This window comes from Elephas maximus, chromosome 17 (genome assembly GCF_024166365.1).
Source record: "Elephas maximus indicus isolate mEleMax1 chromosome 17, mEleMax1 primary haplotype, whole genome shotgun sequence".
NCBI lineage: Eukaryota > Metazoa > Chordata > Mammalia > Proboscidea > Elephantidae > Elephas > Elephas maximus.
The window spans coordinates 33,097,985-33,111,980 of NC_064835.1; the positions used below are offsets into that span (position 1 = coordinate 33,097,985).

General features: G+C 37.6%; 1 protein-coding gene across 1 annotated transcript in view; it reads right to left on the reverse strand.

Annotated features, from left to right (window-relative positions):
• The window catches only part of ARHGAP32 (Rho GTPase activating protein 32), a 411,930-nt gene that overhangs the window by 287,596 nt on the left and 110,338 nt on the right, over nt 1-13,996 (reverse strand). The window lies entirely within an intron of this gene.

The following is a 13,996-nucleotide window of genomic DNA, read 5'->3' on the forward strand; positions in this document are numbered from 1 at the left end:
GGCAAATAAATTGGGAAAAAAATTGGAACATATCACAAATGGTTAATATCATTAACATATAAAGAGTTCCTATAAATCTCTAAGAGCCAAAAATCCAAAAGCTAAGTAGGTAAAAAGCACACATGGAATGATCATATAAAACACAAAAGACCCTTAAAACGTATCAAAATGTACTTAACTTTACTCATAACCAAAAAAAAAAAAACCAAACCCATTGCCATGGAGTCAATTCTGATTCACAGTGACCCTGTAAAAAATGCAAAAAACTACAATTAAGACGCCTTTTCTCACCTATAAGATAAGCAAAGATTTAAAAAGGTTTTAACAAACTGTTCTGACAAAGACATGGGAAAACAAACACACAGTGCGCATGGGAATAGAAATTGGTACAACCTCTGTGAAAGGCAATTTGGCAAAATCTACCAAAACCCAAAAAACACATCTTTTTAGCCCAATAATTACCCTTCTAGAAAAGTATTCTACTTTCTCATATAGAAATAAGAGATGAACAAAGATACTCATGGTAGTAGTACACCTGATAACACCAAAATATTGGAAACAGCCTAACTTGCTGATTAACAGAAAACTGGATAATTAAATCACGGTATATCAAAAGAACAAAATGCTATACGGGTGAATAAATGAGAAACACAAAGCAGTTGCATTGGCCATGATATGAAACAAACTCTAAAACATAATGTTAAGGCAAAGAAGAAAGAACGGTGTAGAATAGTATACACGCTATGCACCCAGACATACTTTAAAAGAAGTAGTAGTATTCACACACAGTATCTATGGACGGTTACCACTAGTAACAATAGTTGTCCCCAAGGGGAAAAACTAGACTGCTGGAGAACAGAGATGACTTGCATATTCAAGTTCACTACTGGGAAAGAGTGGGTAGAAGACTAACTACATAGCACAATAGCAGCAAAGCACGAGCAGAACCAAGGGCTCAACACTCTCACTTCACTGTTCCTTTTATCACAATGACAGGCCTGTTAATATCAGAACTGTTCAATACAGCACATGGTTCCCAGCCAAGAGATCAATAAATATCTCCTGACCTGGGCACCAAGCTTTCTCCACAGAATGTTTCACAGCTGGGACTATAAATACGTTGCTGCTGTTGTTATCGTGTGCCATTAAGTTGATTCAACTCATACGACCCTATGTGACAGAGTAGAACCGCCCCATAAAGTTTCCTACACTGTAATCTTTATGGGAACAGATCTCCGAGTCTTTTCTTCCACAGAGCTGCTGGCGGGTTTGAACTGCTGACCTTTCAGTTTGCAGGCAAACACTTAACAGTATGCCACCAGGACATACTAGACACTTCAGAAAATCATGTATTCTAAATGTGAATATGTGTCTGTGTGTATAATATATGTGTGTATCAAATAACTGTATTAGAAAAAAAAATAAGAATCCTAAAACACTTCCAATGATTGAAGATCTTCCTCCTTATGTAAAAATAGCGATCTATACTGTATAAAACTCCATTATTAACTACCTTTATACTAAGTGTGCATTCATTCTACAATTTAGATTACACTGTTTTTATAACAATCATCTTTGTAGGTATTTCCTGTATTGAACTAATTGTATTGAAAAGAACAACTACGTCATTATTATAGAATAGTCACGTATTCTGTATCATCATAGATATCTGCTTCAATTCAAAAATAAGAGATAAGGGTAAACAATTATTATGTGTACGATGGCAAATTTATTTCATTAAAATATCAAAAGTAAAGAATCCACTTAAGAAAGTGGGGCCAAAACAGCAGAACAGTCAGAAGCTTTGTGTAGTCCCTCTCACAACAAAGACCTGACAAAACAAGGGAATCGGATATATATGACAACCCAGGAATCCTCAGCATCAAAGACAAAGCTGAAGAGTCAGACTGAGTAACAGGTGGAAGAAGAGGCAACTCAAGAACAGTGGAAACGGGGAATTACAGATGGCCAGATCACCAGAGTCCTGCTACCTGAAGCTGCTCAACACGGACACACTGAGACAAGCACACGTATCCCAAGCCGAAACCCACACCCATAGCAGTTAAGCAGGGGTGACTCTGCACCTACCTCCAGCATCAAACAGGAGTGACACCACCCTGAGAATGTTAAGTGCACACTCTCAACCCACCATGTGTATACCAGAGCCCCCCACCAGAGCTGTACCTGCTGAGGTGGACTTCCAGTCCCTCATCCATCCCCCTCCCCGCTCTGACACCAGTCCAGTGGCAGCCCAATGTAGGCTGTATCTTGAGTCAATGCCTTTTGAGATAGAAAAGAGATTAAACACGTAAGTCAGCTAGCAGAGATGGGGAGCGACACAGACCAAGCCACATCAAGATCGCCTAGGAGCAGAAGCTCCTAAGAAGACAAGGACTTACCTTGTCTGCAATCTATTGCTTTATCTACTGGTATCCTTACCTGGACAGGGCCTTAGACTGAGAAATGGTGGGAGCTTACTCTATTAAGAAGTGGGTTTGGAACTGGAGTAATTTCAGCAGCCTGCTACTTATCTCCTTCTGCCTGCACTCTTGGTGTCACCCAGAGAGGGGAGCAAGAAACACGTGGGTGTCAAAGAAAACTGGTTGCTTAGAGAACATTCAATTACTTATAAAATTAAAGTCATCTTCTGAAATTCCAAACATCTTCTCCTCAAATAATAGAAGCTGCATCTACATTTCTAAAAATGGATTTGAGGCATGTTACTCTGATTTAAAGTAGGTCTACTTCTACTTCTGGTATCAGTAATTCTCTGACCTGTTCATTTAAATTTACTTCTGAAAACAGAGGTATGTTTCCTATTACCCTTTTATACAGAAATTTGTTCTGGTAAATTTTATGAATTGCAAAAATAAAATGAATCTTTTGAAGAGTAAATACAATAAGTAAAAAAATTAATAAAAGTAAAAGAAGTTAATACAGGTAACTCTTTTAAAGATACATGGATTTATACTAAATTTCAATGACACATAAATTCAGAATTGAGTATCTGCCTATTCCTTCAGAATTTGCTGGAACCAGACATCAATTATTATTACCTATGGTGCTTTTCATTTCATGTTCTCAGACGGCACAATGAATGCAAACCACATTTTATGATGTCTCAAACAGTACTTGCAAAACAATAAGGCTGTTTTTAAGTGTCAGTTACGAATCTTCAAATTTTATCACTGTTCCCTTGTGCCCGGTAAACTTTGTACTTAGGGGCATATAATCCTTTAAGTTACTGCTTCACCGCTGCACATAGTATTCAAGTGACAATATACAAAGCAAACGACAGCAACAGTTCTACTCCTGAGCATCCAGGGTTTCCAATTTAGAAATAAGACTGTATTTTTAATTTAACAAATTAATTTGGGGTCAAATTTTAAGTCAAATCCCCTCTGTGCCACTTACTGCCTGGGCGATTTACTTAATGGCCCTGAAGTTCAATCTCCTTATCTGTACAGAATAATCGTGTCCAGTCATGCTGTTATTAAGCTGATTACATGAGACGGTGTACACAAAGCACCTATATAACACAACACGTATATATTACCAGTGCTCAAAAAATGAAAAGAATAACAAAGGAAAGGTGCTTCACAAAGCTATGTTTTGAATGTACTAAAAGGGAATCAAACTCTCATATTTATCAGACTTACTGGTTTATTTTTTTCATGATATATGCTAGATGTATGACGTGATCCTTCATAACAACTATCATACCATAAACACAGTACTGTATGTATTCAAATGCTGTTTAATTTAAATATTTTTATTATGGAAACTTTAAAATGTATTATAAGTATAGTGAATAGAATACTTATGTTTAAAGCATATACCAGATATATCATTTCATCCTTAAAGAATTCAGTAGAAGGCGAACAATCTAACAGGACTCTTTTTTAAACATAACTAAGGTATCATCGGAAACCCTGATGGTGTAGTGATTAAGTGCTATGGCTGCTAACCAAGAGATTGGCAGTTCGCATCCTCCAGGCGCTCCTTGGAAACTCCATGGTGCAGTTCTACTCTGTTCTATAGGGTTGCTATGCGTCGGAATCAGCTCGACGTCAGTGGGTCTGGTTTTGGTTTTAAGATCATTATGCTATCTAAATAAAGTAAGTAATAATTCTTTAGCATCACAAATATCCAGTCAGTGTAGAAAGTTTTTTAACGGTATCTTTTTTTTGTTTGTTTAGCAGTTGCTGTTTGAGGAGCTGTTTGAGAAACCACCAAATTGTTTACCACAATGGCCATACCATTTTATATTTCCACCAGTTATGCACAAGGGCTCCAATTTCTCCACATCTTCACCAACACTCTTCTTTTTTTTTAATAATAGCAATCCTAGTGTGACTGAGTGGACTCTCATCGTGATCTGATCTGCATTTTCCTAATAATTAATGGTGAAGAGCATCATTTCCTGTGCTTATTAGCCATCTGTTATCTTTTGTGGAAAAACGTCTATTCAAGTCCTTTGCTCATTTTTTACTTGGGTTGTTTGGTTTTGTTGTTGTTGTTGAGCTGTAGTTCTTTAATATCATTCAGGATATTAACTCCTTATCAGGTTTATGACCTGCAAATGTTCTCTCGTTTGAGTTGTCTTTTCACTCTCTTCATACTGTCTGTGATGGTTAACGTTATGTGTTAACTTGGCTAGGCTATGATTCTCACTGGTTTAACAGACATTACGTAATCACCTCCCATTCTGTGATCTAATGTCAGAAGCCAATCAGTTGGAAGAAGAGTGCAGGGTGTGTCCTGCATTCAGTATATAAACGGATGTTCCGGCAAAGCTCTGTCTCTGTCTGTCTCTTTCTCTCTCTCTCAACCCTGCAATCTTCTCAATGTGTGACATCTAGTTCTTGGAACGTAAGCCAGCAGAGGACTCCAGCCTGTCACCTGACCTGCAGATTTTGGATTCACCAACCCCTGCAAACTCATGAGCCAGCAGAGGCCTCCAGCCTATTGCCTGACCTGCAGGTTTGGGGTTTGTCACCCCCTGCAACCATGTGAGCCAGCAGAGGTTGCCAGTCTGCCATCTGACCCATGGATTTTGGATTTGCCAGCCCTCACAACTGCGTGAGCAACTTCCTTACAACAGCATGAGCCATTTCCTTGAAATAATTTCTCTTTTCCTTCTCTAGAGAACCCAGATTAAGACGGTGTCTTCTGACGCACAAGAGTTTTTAAATTTATGAAGTCCAATTTATCTAATTCTTCTTTTGTTGCCCATGCTTTTGGTGTCATATTTAAGAAACCACTGCCAAATCCCAGATCACAAAGATTTCCCCCTATGTTCTCTTCTAAGAGTTTTATAGTTTTAGCTCTTCAATTTAGGTCACTGATCCACTTTGATTTCCTTTTTGTATATGGTGTAAAGCAAGAGTCTAACTTCATTCTTTTGCATGTGGATATCCAGTTTTCCCAGAATCACTTAATGAAAAGACTGTCCTTTCCCCCACTGGTCTTGAAACTCTTGTCAAAAATCATTTCACCATGTATGTGAGGATTTATTTCTGGGCTCTGTATTCTATTCCAGTAGTATATATGCCTATCTTATGTCAATCCTTATGGCATTACCACACTGTTATTTCTGTAGCTTTGTAGTAAGTTTTGAGATTGGGAAGTGTGAGTCCCCCAACTTTGTTCTATCTCACTATTGTTTTGGCTACTCAGGGTCCCTTGAAATTCCATATAAACTTTAGATTTAGTTTTTCTATTTCTACAAAAACACTGTTGGAATTTTGATAGGGATTACTCAAAGCAATCTATGGAATCTGTAGATTGCTTTGAGTAATGCTGTCATATTGACAATATTAGATCTTCCAATTCAAACACAAGATGTTTTTCCATGTATTTAGGTCTTCTTTAATTTTTTCAGCAATGCTTGTAGTTTTCAGTGTACAAGTCTTCTGCACAGGTATTAATTCTTAAAAGATATACTAAATGTTTGAGCTTGAAATTTTCTACCTTATCTATAAGTCTTCTAAAACAAATATTAATCAAATGAACACTAAAATGGTGAATTACAGAAAATACAAAGAATAAAAGTGATCAGAGGACCACATATACTCTATTCTTACAATACTTATCAGGTATAAATTGGGCAGCTATTTCAGGTAGAGCACATTAAGAGGTTTCAAATGTTGATTTCTAGACTAAATGGGACCTTGCACCCTTTTCTGCCCATCTATGATATTTCTGCATCTTCCTATACCATCTGCTAAGGAGAAATGCAACACCTGTACACATCTGAATAATCTATGACTAATGCTAAGACTCTACCCAACATATCTGCCACTCTCATTAGTTGCTACCATTTTATAAGCATAACACCGAAGTTATGTTAGCAATGGGATATCTTTAAAGTAGAGGATATAAACATTATACTCACTCCTATTTGGGTTGGAAGGAGGAAAAAAATGACATCCTCGAATAAACTCATCAGTTACATGAAAATCAGTTGAAACTCAGGAACATCCCATCCTAATATACAAAGCTTAGTTCACCAACTCTTAAATGTTTGAAATTGAATCATTAGTAAGAACTGGGAGGTCAAAGGTTTAACTAATAAGTTCAACATCTGAGAACACATGGGTTCCTGATAAAATTAACACAGAAGGATAAGCATGAATAAACCTTCATGAGCTTGCAAACTCAACACACTATTACCAAGGAATATTTCTAGCCAACTGACTGGAAGGAATCCATATTTACGCCTATGCCCAAGAAGGGTGATCCAACCGAATTTGGAAATTATCAAACAATATCATTAATATCACACACAAGTAAAATTTTGGTGAAGATTATTCAAAACCAGCTGCAGTAGTATATTGATAGGGCATTGCCAAAAATTCAAGCCGATTCAGAAGAGAACGTGAAACGAGAGATATCACTGCTGATGTCAGATGGATCCTAGCTGAATGCAGAGAATACCAGAAGAATCTTTACCTGTGTTTTATTGACTATGCTCATGCATTCAACTGTGTGGGTCATAACAAATTATGGATAACATTGTGAAGAATGGGAATTCCAGAACACTTAATTGTGCTCATTAGGAACCTGTACACAGATCAAGAGGCAGTCTTCGAAGGCAGAGCCAAGATGGCGGAACAGACAGACGCTTCTGGTGAACTCTCTTACAACAAAAGCTCCAAAAAATAAGTCAAACGAGTATATTTATGACGAGCTAGGAGCCCTGAGCATCAAAGGCAGGCTTAGAAAACAAACTGAGGGTCAGGGGGAGGAAAAGACAGTTCAGAAGCGGAGAGGAGTTACCGAAACAGAATCGCAGGGAGCCCTCAGGCACCACTCCCAGGAGTGGCTGTGACGGGCTAGTACTAGCATTCGACCACAATTTCCTCAGGGAGAACCAGCCAGCCACACAGCCTACTCACACCTCCAGAACCAGAGAAGAACGGTGCTCTCAGCAAAAGCTAAGTACTTCCGTATATTTTACTGTGCCACCTAACTACCAACAAGCAAGCTGGCTACAGCAGCTGACTTCCCTGGGCCTAAGATAGGCTCTGTTGAGCACGTAGAGCCATCCTCCTGGCCTTGGAGAAGGCAAAAATTTGCAATTATGGGAAAATATAATTTGCAAACTCCACTAACCGGGGGAGCAGAGGACAGAAGCAACTCCTGTCCAGGCATAAATGGTCTGTGGACTTTGAGTACCTTTCCCCTCTGCTTGGACCTGTGTGGGCCTATTTCAGGGAAGCAAGCCCTTGTTGGCAGACTCCAACCGTTTCAGTTATGCAGTGGAGAGGTGGGTGTTTGATGCTTAACATTGCTTTGCCTATTAAACAGGGTCCTCAGCTACCCATATCAGGGGCCTAAGGACTGGTGGCTCCATTCAGGTCACCCAGCCACCCACGACAGGAGTCCAAGGATAACTGGTACCTCCCAGTCCTTACAACCAAAAACACTGTGTGCCCATGGTCCGTCTGCAGAACGCACCCACCTATATGCTCTAGGGAACAAGGACACACTTTCCTCAGAGACACACGGGGGGCGATTCTCAGCCCCCTGCCTTGTTCACAGTGTAACCCCCTGCTGCAACCAGATATGAGTACCTACACCAATCACCCCTGCCCCTCTAAGACTGTAGGACAAAGCCTATATCATAGAATTTATGATTAGCTACCGGGACACATGAGCTGAAGTCTTACGAGAAAAGGGAATGGACTAATAGACTGATAAACCTGATAAAAGCTCTAGCCATCTGAGAATAGGACGTCAGAGCTCCAAAGGCAAAAATAATCCAGCAAACTAACTCAAGCAACCCATTTGGGCATGTCAAAACAAACAAAGACAAGAAGCTACAACACAGGAAGCAAACATAAAATAAACTAAATCAATAACTTATGAATGGCTCAGAGACAACAGTCAATATCAAGTCACATAAAGAAACAGACCATGATCACCTCAACAAAAATCAAAAGGATTTTCTAGATGAAAGTGCACTCTTGGAATTACCAGAGGCAAAATACAAAAGATTAATATATAGAACCCTTCAAGACATCAGAAAGGAAATGAGGCAATACGCAGAAGAAGCCGAAGAACACACAGATAAAGAAAATGAAGAAATTAAAAAGATTATTCAGAAACAAAATGAAAAATTTAATAAGCTGGAAAAATCCACAGACAGACAGCAATCAGAAATTCAGGAGATTAACAATAAAACTACAGAATTAGACAACTCAATAGAAAGTCAGAGGTGCAGACCTGAGCAAGTAGAAGGCAGAATTTCTGAACTTGAAGATAAATCATGTGGCACTAAAATATTTGAAGAAAATTCATATAAAAGAATTTAAAAAAATGAAGAATCTTAAGAATCATGTGGGACTCTATCAAGAGAAATAACCTACCAGTGATTGGAATACCAGAACAGGGAGGGATAACAGAAAATAGAGAAAATTGTTAAGGATTTGTTGGCAGAAAACTTCCCTGATATTGTGAAAGATATCTATCCAAGATGCTCATCGAACTCCACATAAGGTAGATTTTTTAAAACAGTCACGAAGACACATTATAATCAAACTTGCCAAAACCAAAGATAAACAGAGAATTTTAAGAGCAGCTAGTGGTAAATGAAAAATCACCTACAAAGGAGAGTCAATAAGAATAAGCTCGGACTACTCAGCAGAAACCATTCAGGCAAGAAGGCAATGGGATGACTTATATAAAAAACTGAAGGAGAAAAATCGCCACCCAAGAACCCTATATCCAGCAAAACTGTCTCTCAAATATGAAGGTTAAATTAGGATATTTCCAGATAAACAGAAGTTTAGGGAATTCGTAAAAACAAAACAAAACTACAAGAAATACTAAAGGGAGCTCTCTAATTAGAAAATTAATACTATCAGTATCAACCCAACACTAGAACACTGGGCAGAGCGATCAGAAGTCAACCCAGAGAGGGAAATCACAAAAATAAATCAAGATTAAAAAAAGCTCAAAACAGGGAAACAGCAACATTATTATGTAAAAGAACACAACACTAAAACAATAAAGAGGGATTAAGAAAAGTAGTCATAGATCTTCCATATGGAGAGGAATACAAGGCGATACAAAGAAATAAAAGTTACATTTAAATTTAGAAAAATAGGGGTAAATAATAAGGTAACCACAAAGGAAACAACCTATACTAAACATTAAAAGAAAATATAAGAAAAAAATAGAGACTCAGCAGGAACAAAACCAACAACAATGAACATGAGGAAAGGACAGTATATAATCGACTCAGCACATAAAATTAAGTGAGAAAAAGAAACTGTCAACAACACACGAAAAAAACATGAAAATGATAGCACTAAATTCATACCTATCCATAATTGTGCTAAATGTAAATGGACTAAATGTACCAACAAAGAGACAAAGGGGCAGAATGCATTAAAAAACCCAATCAATCTATATGCTGCCTACAAGAGACACATCTTGGAGACAAAAACACACTAAAATTCAAAGGATGGAAAAAAAAAATACCAAACAAACAACAATCAAAAAAGAGCAGGAGTGGCAATATTAATTTCAGACAAAATAGACTTTAAAGTTAAATCCACCATGAAGGATAAGGAAGGACACTATATAATGATTAAAGGGGCAATAGACGAAGGAGATGGAACCATATTAAATATTTATGTACCCAATGACAGAGCTGCAAGATATATAAAACAAACTTCATCAGCACTGAAAAGCGAGACAGACAGCTCCACAAAAATAGTACAAGACTTCAACACACAACTTTCAGTGAAGGACAGGACATCCAGAAAGAAGCCCAATAAAGACACGGAAGATCTAAACGCCACACCAACCACCTTGACCTCATAGACATATACAGAACACTCGACCCAACAGCAACCAAGTATACCTTCTTTCCTAGTGCACATGGAACATTCTCTAGAATAGACCACATATTAGGTCATAAAGCAAGCCTTAGCAGAATCCAAAATATTGAAATATTACAAAGCATCCTCTCTGACCATACGGCCATAAAAGTAGAAATCAATAACAGGAAAAGCAGGGAAAAGAAATCAAACACTTGGAAACTGAACAATACCCTGCTCAAAAAAGACTGGATTATAGAAGACATTAAGGATAGAATAAAGAAATTCAGAGAATCCAATGAGAATGAAAACATTTCCTATCAGAACCTTTGGGACAGAGCAAAAGCGGTGCTCAGAGGCCAATTTATATCAATAAACGCACACATCCAAAAAGAAGGGCCAAAATCAAAGAATTATCCCTACAACTTGCACAGATAGAAAGAGAGGAACAAAAGAAACCCACAGGCACCAGAAGAAAACAAATAATAAAAATTAGAGCTGAACTAAATGAAATAGAAAACAGAAAAATAATTGAAAGAATTAACAAGACCAAAAGCTGGTTTTTTGAAAAAAATCAACAAAATTGATAAACCACTGGCCAAGCTGACAAAAGAAAAATGAGAGGGGCGATATTACAACAGACCCAACTAAAATTAAAAGAATCATACCAGATTACTACGAAAAACTGTACTCAAATTTGAAAACCTAGAAGAAATGGATGAATTCCTAGAAACACACTACCTACCTAAACTAACACAAACAGAGGTAAAGAACTAAATAGACCCATAACAAAAGAAGAGATTGAAAAGATAATCAAAAACTCCCAGCAAAAAAAAAGCCCTAACCCAGACAGCTTCACTGCAGAGTTCTACCATCAGAGAAGAGTTAACACCACTACAACTAAAGGTATTCCAGAGCATAGAAAAGGATGGAGTACTCCCAAACTCATTCTATGAAGCCAGCATATCCTTGATATCAAAAGCACGTAAAGACACCACAAAAAAAGAAAATTACAGACCTATATCCCTCATGAACTTAGATGCAAAAATCCTCAACAAAATTCTAGCCAATAGAATTCAACAACATATCAAAAAATAATTCACCATGACCAAGTGGGATTCCTACCAGGTATGCAGGGATGGTTCAACATTAGAAAAACAATTAATGTAATCCTCATATAAATAAAACAAAAGACATGAATCACATGGTTTTATCAATTGATGCAAAAAAGGCATTTGACAAAGTTCAACACCCATTCATGATAAAACCTCTCAGCAAAATAGGAATAGAGGAATAATTCTTCAACATAATAAAGGGCATTTATACAAAGCCAATACCAATATCATCCTAAATGCAGAGATCCTGAAAGCATTCCCCTTGAGAATGGGAACCAAGCAAGGATGCCCTTTATCACCACTCTTATTCGACATTGTGCTAGTGGTCCTAGCCAGGGCAATCTGGATAGATAGAGAAATAAAGGGCATCCAGATTGGCAAGTAAGAAGTCAAAGTATCTCTATTTGCAAATGACACAATCTTATACACAGAAAACCCTAAGGAATCCTCAAGAAAACTACTGAAACTAATAGAAGAGTTCAGCAGAATATCGAGATACAAAATGAACATACAAAAATCAGCTGGATTCCTCTACACCAACAAAAAGAACATTGAAGAGGAAATCATGAAATCAATACCATTTACAGTAGCCCTCAAGAATACATAATACATAGGAATAAATCTTACTGGAGACATAAAAGACCTACACAAAGAAAACTACACTACACTTCTCCAAGAAACCAAGAGACATAAGTGGAAAAACATACCTTGCTTATGGATAGGAAGACTTAACACTATAAAAATGTCTACTCTACCAAAAGCCATCTATACATTTAATGCAATTCTGATCCAAATTCCAATGACATTTTTTAATGAGATGGAGAAAACAAAACACCAACTTCATATGGAAGGGAAACAGGTCCGGGAAAAGTAAAGCAGTACTGAAAAAATACAACAAAGCGGGAGGGCTCACTCTACCTGATTTTAAAACCTATTATACCGCCACAGTACTCAAAACATCCTGGTACTGGTACAACAACAGATACATAGACCAATGGAACAGAATTGAGAATCCACACATAAATCCATCCACATATGAGCAGTTGATATTTGACAAAGGCCACAAAGCAGTCAATGGGGAAAAGACAGTCTTTTCAACAAACGGTGCTAGCATAACTGGATAACTGCTAAAAAATGAAACAAGACCCATATCTCACACCATACATGAAAACGAGCTCAAAATGGATCAAAAACATAAATATAAAATCTAAAACGATAAAGATCATGGAAGAAAAAATAGGGACACGTTAGAAGCCCTAATACATGGCATAAACAGTATACAAAGCATTACTGACAATGCAGATGAAAAACTAAATAACTGCGGCCTCCTAAAAATCAAACACCTATGCTCATCCAAAGGCTTCACCAAAGGAGTAAAAAGATTAGCTACAGGCTGGGAAAAAGTTTTTAGCTATGACATTTCTGATTAGCACCTGCTCTCTAAAATCTACATGATACTGCAAAAATTCAACTACAAAGAGACAAATAACCCAATTAAAAAATGGGCTAAAGATATGAACAGACACTTCCCTATAGAAAACATCCAAGTAGCTCACAGATACATGAGGAAATGCTCACGATCATTAGCCATTAGAGAAATGCAAATCAAAACTACAATGAGATTCCATCTCACTCCAACAAGGCCGGCATTAATCCAAAAAACACAAAATAATAAATGTTGGAGAGGTTGTGGAGAGACTGGAACACTTATACACTGCTGGTGGGAATATAAAATGGCACAACCACTTTGGAAACTGATTTGGCGCTTCCTTGAAAAGCTAGAAATAGAACTACCATAGGATCCAGCAATCCCACTCCTCGGAATATATCCTAGAGAAATAACAGCCTTTACATGAACAGATATATGCACACCCATGTTCACTGCAGCACTGTTTACAATAGCAAAAAGATGAATATAACCAAGGTGCCCATCAACAGATGAATGCATAAATAAATTATGGTATATTCACACAATGGAATACTACACCTCAATAAAGAATAGTGATGAATCCATGAAACATTTCGTAACATGGAGGAATCTGGAAGGTATTATGTTGAGTGAAATAAGTCAGTTGCAAAAGGACAAGTATTGTATAATACCACTATTATAAGAGCTCAAGAAATAGTATAAACGGAAAACAAAATATTCTTTGATTGTTACGAGATGGGGGAAGGAGGGAGGGTGGGAGAGGGGTATTCACTAATTAAACAGTAGATAAGTTTTATTTTAGATGACGGGAAAAACAACACACAATACAGGCAAGGTCAGCACAACTGGACTAAACCAAAAGCAAAGAAGTTTCCTGAATAAACTGAATGATTCAAAGGCCATCCTAACAGGGGCGGAGATTTGGGGACCATGGTTTCAGGGGACATCTAAGTCAACTGGCATAAAAAATCTATTAAGACAACATTCTGCATCCCATTTGGGAGAGTGGCTTCTGGGGTCTTAAACGCTAGCAAGCGGCCATCTAAGATGCATCAATTGGTCTCAACCCACCTGGATCAAAGGAAAATGAAGAACACAAAGGACACAAGTGAATTACAAGC